General features: G+C 37.3%; 1 protein-coding gene and 1 pseudogene across 1 annotated transcript in view; both read left to right on the top strand.

Annotated features, from left to right (window-relative positions):
• The window catches only part of LOC117082118 (aldo-keto reductase family 1 member C1 homolog), a 99,805-nt gene that overhangs the window by 71,527 nt on the left and 13,282 nt on the right, over positions 1-14,996 (top strand). The window lies entirely within an intron of this gene.
• On the top strand, positions 989-14,022 carry LOC117082120 (annotated as a pseudogene).

Raw genomic sequence — 14,996 nt, 5'->3', positions numbered from 1 at the left:
TCTTGGTGGATAAGTTTTTTGATATGCTGCTAGATTCGGTTTGCCAGTATTTTATTGAGGATTTTCACCATCGATGCTCATCAGGGATATTGGTCTAAAATTCTCTTCTTTTGTTGTGTCTCTACCAGGCTTTGGTATCAGGATGATGCTGGCCTCTGTCTTCTGCGTCAATCACGCTGGGAGCTGCAGATGGGAGCTGTTCCTATTCAGCCATTTTGGAATGGACTCCTAGTGAGGGAATAATTTCTAGCAGCCAAAAGATTACATCCTGCTGAAGGTTCAGATAATTGTTAGCATTTTGTAACAAAAAATGTTTAAATTAAGATATGTATATTGTTTCCTTAGATACTATTGCTCATCTAATATAGAATAGTGTAAACATTATTTTTATATACAGTTGACATTTAAAAAATTATGTCATTCATTTTATTGTGGTGTTTGCTTTATATTGGTGGTCTGGAACCCGACTTTTAATAGTTATAAAATATGCCTGTGTTTTATGTCTTGTTTATCTCTTGCCAGAGTTTTTGACTAAATTTTATTTTGTTTGATCCTGGTATAGCTATCACATCTTTTCTTTGGCTACTATTTTCTTAAAATATTTATTTATGTCCTTCATGTTCACACTATTTATGTCCTCATCTAAAGTGAGTTTCTGGTTCAGAACATATAGTTGCATCCTGGATTTTTTAAAACCCATTCTGCAAATCTTCCTTTTGATGTGGAAATTTAAGTCATTTACATTTAATGTACACTTATGATACACATAACAAAGCACATTAAGATATGATTTTACACAAGTCAGAATGACTATTCTTAAAATGTCAAAAAACAACAGATATTGGTGTGGATTCATCAGAGATGTTAATCATGGATCCTGCAAACTGGAGTACAGTAGCACGACCTTGGCTCACTGTAGCCTCTGCCTACTTAGCCTCTTGAGTAGCTGGGATTATAGACATTTGCATGGCTAGTTTTTGTATTTTTGGTAGAGACAAGGTTTTGTCATATTTGCCAGACTGGTCTCGAACACTGGATCTCAAGTGATCCACCCTCCTCAGCCTCCCAAAGTGCTGGGATTACACAGGTGTGAGCCAATGTGTCTAGCCCAATCTGTTCAAATCTGCCCTCCAAAGAGAGACACAAGTAAAAATTAAGGCATGTGAGGATTATTCACCAATTTATTGTAATTAGTTTCCAGTTTTATGAATAATATTTAGCAGGATCACAAATTATATAAAATAGTTACCAGTTTTTTGGGAAGTTACTTTTGATAGTTTCTTCTAAAACTGGATGAAAGATAAAAATACTATAAGGCACTGTTTGCATATTGGAAATGATGTCCAAAGACCAAACATTGTTAATAATTAATACTCTAATAAACATCATGTCAGAATTTGTGTTTTCTTTTTCCTTTGTACCTTTGTCAGGATTACAGCGTCATCAGGACTGCCTTTTCATCAGGAATGAATATTCCTTCTACAATGCAAATTAAAAAAAAACAAAATATTTGCTGATGGAAAGGTAAAAGGAGAAATTTTCGTTTGGTTTTAATGTTTAATTTTTTTATTGTCACCTGTTAAAAAATGCTTACTAGTCCCTCCTTTAAATAGTGTCATGTGGCAGAAAGATGTTACATGGTTGATCATTTATATGACATAAAATAAAGATGAAACATCATCATGGCATGAACAAAAATGAGACTTGCTGCTAGAAGTGTTTTATAGTCTAACATATGATCATCATTCTATAAATCTGTTGGAGGAATTTATAAGATAGATAAGACAGATGATAGATTATAGATAGATAATAAATTGCCAGATAGATAGATTCCAGATGGAAAATTTTACTTTAGCAAAAAATTAATAATTTTATTCTGACTATATAAAAATGTACTTAAGAATTCTCTTTGATAAAAGCCAAGTGGACTGGATTCAATTTTCTTCATAGCCTGTGTAATACACCATCACTTGCTTCTTCCTACATGCCATTGGTCAGCCCCAGACAGTGGGGAGTGTAGCATTGCCTGCCTGTTGTTTATATAACCTGTGAATATAAATGCTGGATGTTGAAGAAGGAAACAGTGCTTAACGAAAGGGTGACATTCAATGGATCCCAAATATCAGCATGTGGAGCTAAATGATGGTCATTTCATGCCTGTATTAGGATTTGGCACCTATGTACCTCCAGAGGTAACATAATCATATTTTCAGTGTTGAGCATTTAAAAGAGCAAAGCTGGAATAAGTAGAAGATGACCTGGGTTTAACTTTGTGTTCCTGTGTTACTCTGCATGATTCACCTGGTCTGTTTTAATAGGCCAGAGCTATTCCAAGTTCAATGAGAAAAGGCAGTCAATCTGTTCTGCACTGAGGTCTGATCATATGGTCATGTACTGCTTTTATTTTGTGCACTGTTTTTTTTTTTCTTCTGTTTATGGGTGTTCCCAGCTTTGCAGAATATTTAAAACTCAACAGTGAAGAACACTGCCTGGCATTTCCTTTTGTAGGAGATTGCAGTGGAATGGTTTCTCTATTTCTTTCTATAATTGAAGAAATTGTTTATTCTTCCAAGCATACATGATCAAACAAAATCTTTGTGGTAACAGTGTCTGGAGATGGGGTGTATGAAAATTCTTGGGGAGAGTATTGCTGAGCTGCTGTGTGGCCTTGAGCATGACAGAGTAATAATACTGGTCTTGGACTTAATACAACTTCCCATGTACAACTTTCACCTCTAGGAAAATTATCTGAAAGGAAAAATAACTATTTTAAGAAAAAACTAGAACCTCACAAGAGAAATTTAAAAGTTTTGATCCATGTTAATATGCATCAGATTTGTATCAAAATGGTATGGGTGGTCCCCTGACATGAAAGTAGGCAAAATGGAGACTTTATTTTCTAGACTGAACTATTTCTATACTGGAAGAAAACATGTATTCCAAGGCTACTAAGTGTGTGAATAAGGACTAGTCACATAAAAATTTGTCTCACTTTTCTCAACTTTACATTGTAAGAATTTACAGAGAAACATCTTGAAGACATCAACACTAGAGGTTTACTTTATAATGAAAATTGGCATGAAGGGGAAGTAAGGAAAAGCACAACATGGAAACTTTAGCCTTGGTAAACCTTGAGTGCCTGCATAGCAAGGAGAAGATCAGAGCTGGTATCAGGTGAAGGCAGTGAGACCTGGCATCTAGTTCCTTTTAATATCATTGGAAATAGAAAAACTCCTGAAATACTCATATTAAAATAGAAAATTGTTCTATTTATGGCTTTGTTTAAAAAATGTACCTTTCAAATATTTATCCAAATTTGATAGATACGTCTATAATTTTAAATTTCACTGAAATTATGTCTCCTAAAGTTATCCTTATTTTTTAAGACTAAAGCATACTTTACTAATCTTTTACAGGTTGCAGTTAATTTCTTATGTATAAATCTACATCCTTGGAGTGTATGTCTTTACTCCTCATATTTAGTTCTGTCATGCACACAGAATGGCTAATGGCTTTGTAGAAAGGAGTCAACACAATAGATGGCCACCCGTAGATGCACCTATTTTCAAAGTTGGAGCCTGGCTGGTATCTCAGAATTTCTCACCATTTCCTAACTAATAAGGGTGCTGTCTATAATTAACTACTTGTACAATGTATGGGGTTTCTACATACCTGCTTTCTTTATAAGACTGGGAGTTTTGTATGTGGTGTACAGACTGGGTCAATGTAATCAGTACCCAGTTAAAATCTTGGGAATTGAGTGTCCAAACAGCATCCCCTGTAGACAACATTTCCCCTGTGTTGTCAAAACGTGATGCTGGAGGAAGTCGGTATGCTTTGTGCAACATCACTGAGAGAGGGTATCATAGGAACTTGCAGTGTATTCTTCCTGTAGCTCCTTCCCTGTGCCTTTTCCGTGTGTTCATTTCACTATATTAAAAACAATTAGGAGGCTTCCTGCAGTGGCTCACGCCTGTAATCCTAGCACTTTGGGAGGTGGTAGAAGCAGGTGAATCCCTTGAGTTCAGAAGACTGAGCCTGGGCAACATAGCGAAACCCCATAGCTACCAAAAATACAAAAATTTAACCGGCATCATGGTGCCCATCTGTGGTCCTAGCTATCTGGGCAGACGGAGGTGAGAGGATTGTTTCAGCCTGAGATGAAGTGGGGGAGGGGCAGAGTTTTCAGCCGGCTGAGATTGTGCCACTGTACTCCAGCCTGGGTGACAGAGTGAGACTCTGTCTCAAAAAATAGTAGTAATAATAAAGACTGTATTTGTAACTATAAGTTGAGTCCTGTTAATTTGTCCAACAAATGACTGAATCTGAGGTGGTTCTTGGGAAACACCATGCTAGTGATCAACCAGGAATGACCTGGGATTGAAGAGGTCCAGGGATACCCAACATTTATTACTAAGCAGGAAAGACTAAAGCAAATTGGGATGGATTTATCACCACATATATAGAACTAACCCAAGATGCAAGAATAATGTGATTTTTGTGAAGGTCATTGTTTGTGCCTGAACTACCTGTTGAGCACATTCATCACCAAATACTACTTTTCATTGCTCCTCTGGGTTCCTAGGAATAGACTTGTGGAGGTTACAAAATTAGCAATAGAAGTTGGTTTCTGCCATACTGATTCTGCTCATTTATATAATAACAGAGGTTGGACTGGCCATCCGAAGCAAGATTGCAGATTGCAGTGTGAAAAGACATATTCTACACTTCAAAGGTACTGTGCCTATGATGAGCATGCATGCACATGTATTTAACGTGACAGTGTGGAGATGACAATTCTGTAACTGGATCTGTAGTTGTGGGTGACTTGTGCTTATTGGTTCCAATTTATTCACACATATTCAGGTATTAAAACTAAAATAAAAGGTGGCGAACGATGATGTCTTTCTCATGATTGTTGTGTTCAAATTTGTTACGTGAAAATCACTTTACTTTTTTGAGCCACAGCTCAGATCTGTAAAATATTTTTATGCATTCATTTTTTATTTTCAATGGCTTTTGGTGATACAAGTGGATTTTGGTTACATGAATAAATTCTATAGTGATGATTCTGAGATTTAAGGGAGCCCATCAGGTGATCAGTGGACACTGTACTCAATATGTAGGCTTTTATCCCTCACCTTACTCCCAACATCCCCCAACACTGAGTCCCGAAAGCCCATTATATCATCTGTATGTCTTTACATCCTTATATCCTTATAGCTTAGTTCCCACTTATAAGTGAGAATGTACGGTGTTTGGTTTCCATTCCTGAATTACTTAGAATAATGGCCTTAAGCTCCATCCAAGTTGCCACAAAAGACATTATTTCAATCCTTTTTACATACACACCATTCTATGATGTATATATAACACATTTTCATTATTCATGCATTGGTCAATGGACACTTAGGTTGGTTTTATATTTTTGCAATTGTGAATTGCATTGCTATACACGTGTCTGCATGTGTCTTTTTCATGTAAGCTTCTTTTCTTTTTGGTAGATGCCAGTAGTGGGATTGATGGATCAAATCGTAGATCTTCTTTTGAGTTCTCAGAGGAATCTCTATACTATTTTCCATAGACATTTTACTCATTTACAATTCCCACCAGCAGTGTAAAAGTGTTCTCTCTTCACTGCATTCATGCCAACTTCTACTTTTTTTTTTTTTTGACTTTTAAATTATAACCATTCTTGTAGGAGTAAGGTGGTATCTCACTGTGGTTTTAATTTGCACTTCCCATATTAGTAATGTTGAACCTTTTTTCATATTTTGTTGACTGTATATCTACTTTTGAGAAATGTGTATTCATGTCATTTGCCCATTTTTTCATGGGATTATTTGTTTTTATCTTGCTCACTTGAGTTCCTTGTATATTCTGGATAATAGTCCTTTGCTGGAAGCATAGTTTGCAAAATTTTTCCCTCATTCTGTAGGTTGTCTCTTTACTCTCATGATTACTTCTTTTGCTGTGCAGAATCATTTTTAGTTTAATTAGGTCCCGTTTATTTAGTTTTGTTTGTGCATTTGCTTTTGCGGGTCTTAAAGATAAGTTCTTTGTCGAGGCCAATGTAAGGAAGAGTTTTTCCAATGCTGTCTTCTAGAATTTTTATGGTTTCAGGTTTTAGACTTAAGTTTTTGATCCATCTTGATTTGTGTATAAGGAGAGATGGTATCCAGTTTCGTTCTTCTACATGTGGCTTACCAGTTATGCCAGCACCATTTATTGAATAGATTCTGTTCCCCAATTTATGCTTTTGTTTGGTTTATCAACAAAGATCAGTATTTGACTTCATTTCTGGGTTCTCTATTTTGTTTCATTTATCTAAATGCCTATTTTTATATTAATACTATGCTCCTTTCCTAACTACAACCTTGTAGTATAATTCAAAGTCTGGTAATGTACTGCCTCCAGATTTCTTCTTTTTGCTTAGTATTGCTTTGGTTATTGTGGCTCTTTTGTGGTTCCATATGAATTCAGAATATGGCCATTTTCAGAGTATTGATTCTTTCTATCCATAAGCATGCAAATGTTTTTCCATTTGTTTATGTATCATTTCTTTTAGCAGTGTTTTTATTGTTTTTCTTATAGGGACGTTTCATCTCTTTGGTTAAGTATATTCCTAGGGATTTTATTTTATTTACAGCTGTTGTAAAGGGCTTGATTTCTTAATTTGACTCTCAGCATGGTTGTTGTTGGTTTATGGCAGTGCTACTGATTTCTGTACATTGATTTTGTAACCTGACTTTACTGAATTTGTTTATCAATCTAGGAGACTTTTGGATGAGTCTTTAGGGTTTTGTAGGTATATGATTATATTACTGGCAAACAGCAATACTTTAACTTCCTCTATTCAAATTTCAATTCCCTTTATTACTTTTTCTTTCCTGATTTCTCTGGCTAGGACCTCCAGTATTAAGTTAAATATTAATAGAAGTGGTAAAATTGGGCATCCTTGTCTTGTTCCAGTTCTCAGGGGAATGTTTTAAACTTTTCTCCATTCAGTATGATGTTGGCTGTGGGTTTGTCATATATGGTTTTTATTATTATCAGGCAAGTCCCTTTTACGTCTAGTTTGTTGCAGGTTTTTATCATAAAGGCATAGCGGATTTAACAATTGCTTTTTTTTTTGCATCTATTGAGATAACCATGTGGTTTTTCAGTTCTCTGTTATATATCATATTTATTGACTTGCCTATGTTATACCATCCCTGTGCCCTTGGGATAGAACCCACTTGATCATGATATATTATCTTTTTGATGTTCTGATGCATTTGGTTAGCTAGTATTTGATGCATTTGGTTAGCTAGTATTTTCTAGAGGATTTTTAAAAATCTATGTTCATCAGGGATATTGATCTATAGTTTTCTATTTTTGTTTTGTCCTTTCCTGGTTTTGGTATTAGGGTGATACTGGCTTCATAGAATAATTTAGGCAGAGTTCCCTCTATCTTTTTGAATATTTTCAGTAGGATTTGTACCAATTTCTTTTTGAATGTCAAGTAGAATTCAGCTATGAACCCATCTGATCCTTGGCTTTTTTTGTTGGCAATTTTTGTTACTGATTCATTGTTGCTGCTTGTTATTGGTCTGTTCTGGGTTTCTATTTCTTCCCGATCTAATCTAAGAGGGTTATATTGTTCCAGGAATTTATCAATTTACTCTAGATTTTATAATTTGTGCACATAAAGGTGTTCTTAGTTGTCTTGAATGATTTTTTGTATTTCTGTGATACATTTGTAATGTGTCCAGTTTCACTTCTAATTGAGCTTATTTGGATCTTCTCTCTTCTTGGTTAATCTCACTAATGGTCTAGCAAGTTTGTTCCTCTTTTCAAAGAACCAGCTTTATCTTTCATTGATCTTTTGTTGGGGGTGTTTTGTTTCAAATTTTTTTTTTTTTTTTGAGACGGAGTCTCGCTCTGTCGCCCAGGCTGGAGTACAGTGGCCGGATCTCAGCTCACTGCAAGCTCCGCCTCCCAGGTTCCCGCCATTCTCCTGCCTCAGCCTCCCAAGTAGCTGGGACTACAGGCGCCCACCACCTCGCCTGGCTAGTTTTTTGTATATATATATTTTTTAGTAGAGATGGGGTTTCACCGTGTTAGCCAGGATGGTTTCGATCTCCTGACCTCGTGATCCACCCGTCTCAGCCTCCCAAAGTGCTGGGATTACAGGCTTGAGCCACCGCGCCTGGCCTGTTTCATTTAGTTCTGCTCTAATATTATTTCTTCTAATATCTTTGGGTTTAGTTAGTTCCTGTTTCTCTAGTACATCTTTAGTCAATTTGTGCTCTTTCAGACTTTTTGATGTAGGCATTTAATGATATGAATTTGCCTCTTAGCTCTGCTTTTGCTGTATTCCAGAGGTTTTCATAACTTGTGTCACTATTATCATTTATTTCAAAAAATTACTGAATTGCCATTTTGATTTTGTTGTTAACCCAAAATCATTCAAGAGCAGATTAATTTCCATGTATTTGTATAGTTTTGAGGGTTCCTTTCAGAGTCAATTTCTAGTTTTATTACACTGTGTTCTAAGAGATACTTGATATAGTTTGGATTTTCTCAAGTTTATTGACACTTGTTTTGTGGCCTATCTTATGGTCTATCTTGCAGAATGTTCCATGTGCTGATAAGAAGAATGTATGTTCTGCAGTTGGTGGTTAGAATGTTCTGTAAACATCTGTTTAGTAAACTTTTTTCTAGAGTATGTTAAATCCATTGTTTCCTATTTACTTTCTGCCTCAATTATCTGACTAGTGCTGTACAATGGAGTATTGAGTCCCTCACTTATTGTGTTGCTATCCATTTCTTAAGTCTGCTAGTAATAGTTTCACAAATCTGGGAGCTCCAGTGTTAGGTGCATATAAATTTAAGATTGTAATATGTTCTTGCTAGATTGGTTCTTTTATCATTATATAATGATTTTTTGTCTTACTGCTGTTGTTTTAAAGTCTGTTTTGTCTGATATAAGAGTAGCAACTCCTGTATACTTTTGGTTTCCATTTGCAAAGAATCTTTTTCCACCTTTTAAACTTGAGTTTATCCAAATCTTTATGTGTTAGGTGAGTCTCTTGAATACAGCAGGTATTTGGTTTGTAATTTATTATCCATTCCGCCATTCTGTATCTTCTAAGTGGAGCATTTAGGCCATTTATGTTCAATGTTATTACTGAGATGTGAGGTACTGTTCTTTTCATCATTTCAGTTGTTACCCAAATACTTTTGGTTGCTGTTGTGTTATTGTTTTATAGGATTCATGAGTTTTATGCTTTCAGGAGGTTCCATTGTGGTGAATAACAATCTTTTGTTTGAAGATTTAGAACTCCTTACAGCATGCTTTGTAGAACTGGTTTGATAATGTCAAATTCCTTCATCATTTGTTTTTCTAAAAATGACTTTATTTCTCCTTCATTCATGAAACGTAGTTTTGCTGGACACAAAATTTCTGACATTTATTTTGTTTAAGAAGGCTAAAGATAGGACCTCAATCCCTTCTTGTTTTTAAGTTTTCTGCTTAGAAGTTCTCTGTTAGTTTGATAGATTTTTGTGTTACCTGATGCTTTTTTCTCACATCTCTTAGAATAATTTCCTTCATGTTGACTTTAGATAGACTCATGACTATGTGACTTGGTGGTAATATTTTTGTAATGAATTTCCAAGGAGTTCTTTGAGCTTCTTCTATTTGGATATCTAAATCTCTAGCCAGGCCAGGAAAGTTTTTCTCAATTATTCTCTCAGGTAAGTTTTCCAAACTTTTAGACATCTTTTCTCCCTCAGGAACATCAGTTATTCTTGTTTGGCTGTTTTACATAATCTCATATTTCTTAATTTGTTCATTTCTTTTTTTTTTTTTTTCTTTGACAAGAGTCTTGCTTTGTTGCCCAGGCTGCTGGAGTGCAAGTGCGTGATCTTGGCTCACTGCTGCAACCTCCACCTCCCAGGTTAAAGCGATTCTCCTGCCTTAGGCTCCTGAGTAGCTGGAATTGTAGGCACATGCCACCATGCTGGGCTAATTTTTGTATTTTTAGTAGAGACTGGGTTTCACCATGTTGGCCAGGCTGATCTTGAACTCCTGACCTCAAGTGATTCACCCAACTCGGCCTCCCAAAGTGCTGGGATTACCGGTGTGAGCCACCCATCCAGCCTGATTCTTTCTTCTTTATCATTGTCTGATTGGGTTAATTCAAAAGCCTTGTCTTTGAGTTCTGAAATTCTTTCCTTTACTTGTTCTAGTCTATTGTTGAAACTTTCCACTGCATTTCGTATTTCTCTAAATGTGTCTTTCATTTCCAAAAGTTCTGATTGGTTTTTCTTTGTGATATTTATCTCCCTGGAAAATTTTTATTTATATCTGAATTTTAAAAAAATTTTAGGTTGTTTTTCACCTTTCTGTGATATCTCCTTGAGTAGCTTAATAATGAATCTTCTGAATTCATTATCTGGTATTTCGAATATTTTATCTTAGTTTGGATTTATTGCTGGGGAGCTAGTGTGATCTTTTTGGGGTGATTTGGGTGACCCCAGGGTTTGGGATTGACAAAATCTTTTGTCATATTACCATAATTACTTTTCTGATGTCCTCTCATTTTGCTATATTATTTCTTCTAATTATTCTTGAATTCATTTTTGATTTCCCTGTTTTTCTTTTTTCCCTTTTAAGGATCTGACTTTAATATTTATAGTTTGTAATAGACCAATTGGGTTCTTAGTGCTATTAGGTATGAAGACTTATATGAGTTCCTTGGTTACAGAGTCTTTGTGTCATGGCTTCCTCAGGTGTTGGTTGTAGTAGCTATATACTCAGTGTGTGGGCAAGTTCACTGTCTCCTATGGGATTGGAATGGCAGCAGTCTCTTGAAGCTTATCTTATACTCCTGTTGTATGTACTTTTATATTCAATTTTTTCCCACTATTTTATTTATCGAGTTTATTTTATTTATTGAGTATCCCCTACCCAGGGATACCACCGCAGGCCAGTAGAGGTGGTATCTCTGGATAGGAACCATTTGTAGCTAAAGCAGGTGGATAAATGAAGTATCCAATGTGGTTGGGAGAGCTTTCAATTGGATTCACCTCTTTTATCAATGCTAAGGATGGAAGCTACCTCAGCTCCCGTGCCAGGTTGACAGAAAAGCTATGCACTTCCCAGTCTCACTCTTGTCCCAGTGTTCTGAATCTTGAGATCAGACAGGTACCTCTTTTCATCTGTAGAAATGTTGACGTTCCAAGTAGGGAGAAATTGTGACTGCCTCTCATGCAAGCCTGAACCTGGGGAGTGTTCTTCCTGTGGGGACGCAGTCATTCTGAAGTGTTCCAGGAAAGCTGTGTATGGGTGTACCCATGCAGAGCTTCTTTAGGAGAAGCCGTAGCTATGTCTGCATTGATGGAAAAGGGGGAAAGGAGACCCCTTCTCCAAGACCCTTCATGAGCACCAAGGCCACTTGACTGTTGGTGGTAGAGGTTTAGACTTTCTCTACTGAATCTAGCACTGAAATTGTGTCTCTGCTGAAAGAAACTTGCCGCCAATGTAAAGATCTGGAACTCAAGTCCTGCTATCTGGATATTTTGTCCTGATGTGATGCTCTTTCCATTACGAGTAGAAGATCCTCAGAGCCAGACTACAGTGATAGATTGCTATTGCTCTTCTGGGTCTAGCGACCCAATGGGGTTGCCCCTCTCTGGGCTAGTGCTGGGGAATATTGGAAAGGGATCCTGTGATGTGATCTGTCTTCATGTCTCCCAGCAGTGGGTACCAGCACCAGTTCTCATGATGGTGTCAGGGAAGTGACATAGACTCTGAGATTCCTTGGTTGTAGATAGCCATTTTGTGTTGGCTTTCTCAAATGCTGGATATAATAATAGTAAACATGTCTCAGACTCAGGACTTCTTAGTAAGATAGATGCAGGCAACGGGGTCAGCTGAGATTACAAGCAAGTTTTCTTCCTGGGTGCAATGTTATTCTACCTAGGGATGCTGTAATGAACTGTGTTGGCCTCCAGCTCTTGCACAAGAGCACCAGCTGTGAGATTTGAGCTTGCCTTATGTTTCCCTAGGGAGGTATTCTTGTTTCTCAGGTGATGGGCAGGGTCATAGAGTTCCCAAAAGTTTACATCCTTTGTGTTAAGCTACCAGGGTGAGTGGAGGGGCACAATCAGGTTGGGTCAGGGTTAGGCAGGTCTGCATTCTGACTCTCCTGGAGTGGTGCTAGCTGCAGCTGCTCTGAGGGCAAGGAGATGGTTCTCAGGCCAATAGGGTAATGTTGCAGAAGGGAGTATAACTGCCTTTGTTGGGCAGAAGCATTCACACAGGGAGTGGGAAGTAGGAGGTGGCAGTAAGCCTCACTGAGATCCCACACAGTTGGCAAGGCAGATCTCAGTTCTACAGTGCTTTGTTGCCCAGGCTGCTGAGTGCAGGTGCTAGAAGCATTGGACTAAGTTCTAAGAAGCCTGTGCTCAAGTGCCCTGGGACAAAAGTTTTCCTGTAGAGATAGCAACTGTGGCTTTCAAGCTATGCCCCTCCTCATCCAACTGCAAGGCCGGGCACAAGACTTCTGCATTTGTGTCCGCAGCACACTTCTTGCTTGCCCCCAGAGTTCTAACCAAAGGAGTTCATCCCCACTCAAAATAATAACATGAAATTCAGTTGGGAGCTTCTTTCAATCTGCAACCCCTGCCTGAACTAGTTGGCTGACTTCACTGAGGGTCCTCTGTGAGATAAAATAAGAAATGGCCTCCTTCTGTCCATGCTGGAGATTGGGAATGCCTTTGTGGCATTTCCCACTGGTGCTTCTACTTTATTTCTCACCTCTCCCTCAATCAGTTAGGCCCCATGGCCTACATTTTCAGAGTCCCTGGTAGGAAAGGGTGTTCTGGAGGCAGTTTCTCCCCTTCTTACACTCTGGGCACTTAGTTTTTCATCTGTCTTACAGTGTGTGCTACAGCCTGCCACTTCTTTCAAAGGGTCTGTGAATTCTTTCAGTTTTTCTATTAAGTTTCTGCATTGCTTCTTGGAAAATAGTTCACAGTGTGAATATCTACACATTATTCTTGTTCTTCCAAGTGGGAGGGACATGCTAACACTGCCTCTGATCCACAATCTTGGGGAAAAAAATCTCAGATCAGGCTATAAAATCATAGAGAACTATAATCATATTATAGTTTTTCTTAGGTCCTGGATGGCTTTCATTAATATCTTATTATTCTGAATCTCAATTGTCCCTTTCATCAGAGTGTGTGTAAGGGGGGAGAGTACAAAATAAGGGAGCCCTATAGGTATTAAATAACATATAAGTATGTTGAATGGAGTTCCACAAATGTCATCTTGTTAAGAACATTGTCTTCTTTAGTTTCTAAGCAACAGGAATAACTATTATTGTCCATTGGGTTCAATGGATGAGAAAATTAGACAATTGAAGTGTTTTATAAATTCTATCAAACACTCAGATAATGAGCATCATTATTGATATCAATTTTTACCTATTGAAAATTTTAATTCCATTGTTTAGCAATTGTACTAACTATATTTGCAATAGATAGTAGAATTTACATGGATAGATCATATCAAAAGAAAATACAACAAGAATGTGAATATTTTTTTGCTAGCAGTCATCAGTTTTGAACGAGTGGAAAAAAATGTCTAAATATTAGGTGGGGCAAACTAATAAAACTGGGTCATGTTTTTATTCAACACAATTCTTTACTTTTACCTTGCAGCTTTGGTGCACTTTCCACCAACCAGAGTTGGTCCAACCAGCCTTGGAAAGGTCGCTGAAAAAACTTCAACTGGACTGTGTTGACCTTTATCTTATTCATTTTTCCAATGGCTCTCAATGTTGGCAGTTTTTGAGATCAAACTTTTCTCTTCTGTTGCCAGCATGACAATCCTTTACATTGATGGTAGAATTAAGCTTCTTCTAGGAGGATGTAGGTATTGTGACATGGAGGAAGAGTCCTAAGTATAATGCCTAACCCCTGTTTTATTGAATAGTGAAACCTTCCTTCTCTAATGTATGATGACAACAGAAGACAGTACATCAACCTCAAAGCCTCTGCCTCAAAAACTCAAGAAAATAACAATAGCCACCTTCAAGGCTCTGTCTTAATTGGGGTTCCTGAGTCCATCTCTTAGGATGTTCACAGATGCAGAGATTCATGCAGCTGTGGTGCCAAAAAAAAATCACTGCACATATGGTACACAGTGAGTTTCCATTCTCTCCCCATTTTAAGCTGAAGTAGATTGGTGGAACTCACTCTGGGTGAGTCTTAAAAAGGAAACCATAACGGGACCTGAGAATCCTTGCCTTTTTCACTAAAGCTTGTTTCACAATGGAGTTGGTAGCTTTGCTTAGTCATGAATTTTGGTTGTGCATAACTTTTAAATTTATAGGGAAAAACTCAGGCTAGTTTATTTAAAAAAGAGTTTATTGCATGATGCAAATGGGTAGTCACTGCCATGAATAAAGATTTGACCTAGACTCTAAAAATGTGACCTTTTCTGCATAATTATCTATGAACTCCAAGAGGTTTTCTGGATTTTTGTTCCAGCCTTTTTCATTGTTGGCAATGATAGCTTTGAGGCAGCTCAAGGCTCATGGTGATTAACATAAGAGAGCCTCCATGGGTCTTACAACTTTCAAATACATATTGAAAAGAACTTCCATTTGAGACCATGTTTGGTTTAGGATCCTGCTCATGTACTATCAAATCTTCAGGGGGATAAGGAACTCTTATTGTATCACCTGGATCAAGAATACAATCCCTTATTGCTGGATATCATGGACTTTTTGAGGCAAAGAGTGGCATTTCCCCAGAGGAAATTATAAAAGCAACAAAAGTCAACCGTGAAACCCCATTAAAACCTGTAAAATGTTTATATATATAATGGAAGTAGGAGATTAAAGGAAGCCTGTCTCCTAAAGACATGCTTTAAAACTCCGTACGTGAGACACTTTGCCCACACCCCTTTCTAGAACATTGCAGCACCTGGTGGATTA

The sequence above is a fragment of the Trachypithecus francoisi genome, unplaced genomic scaffold (assembly GCF_009764315.1).
Source record: "Trachypithecus francoisi isolate TF-2019V2 unplaced genomic scaffold, Tfra_2.0 Lachesis_group9, whole genome shotgun sequence".
Taxonomy (NCBI): domain Eukaryota; kingdom Metazoa; phylum Chordata; class Mammalia; order Primates; family Cercopithecidae; genus Trachypithecus; species Trachypithecus francoisi.
The sequence above is the reverse complement of the archived record's forward strand: the minus strand, read 5'-3'. Positions and strand labels throughout refer to the sequence as shown.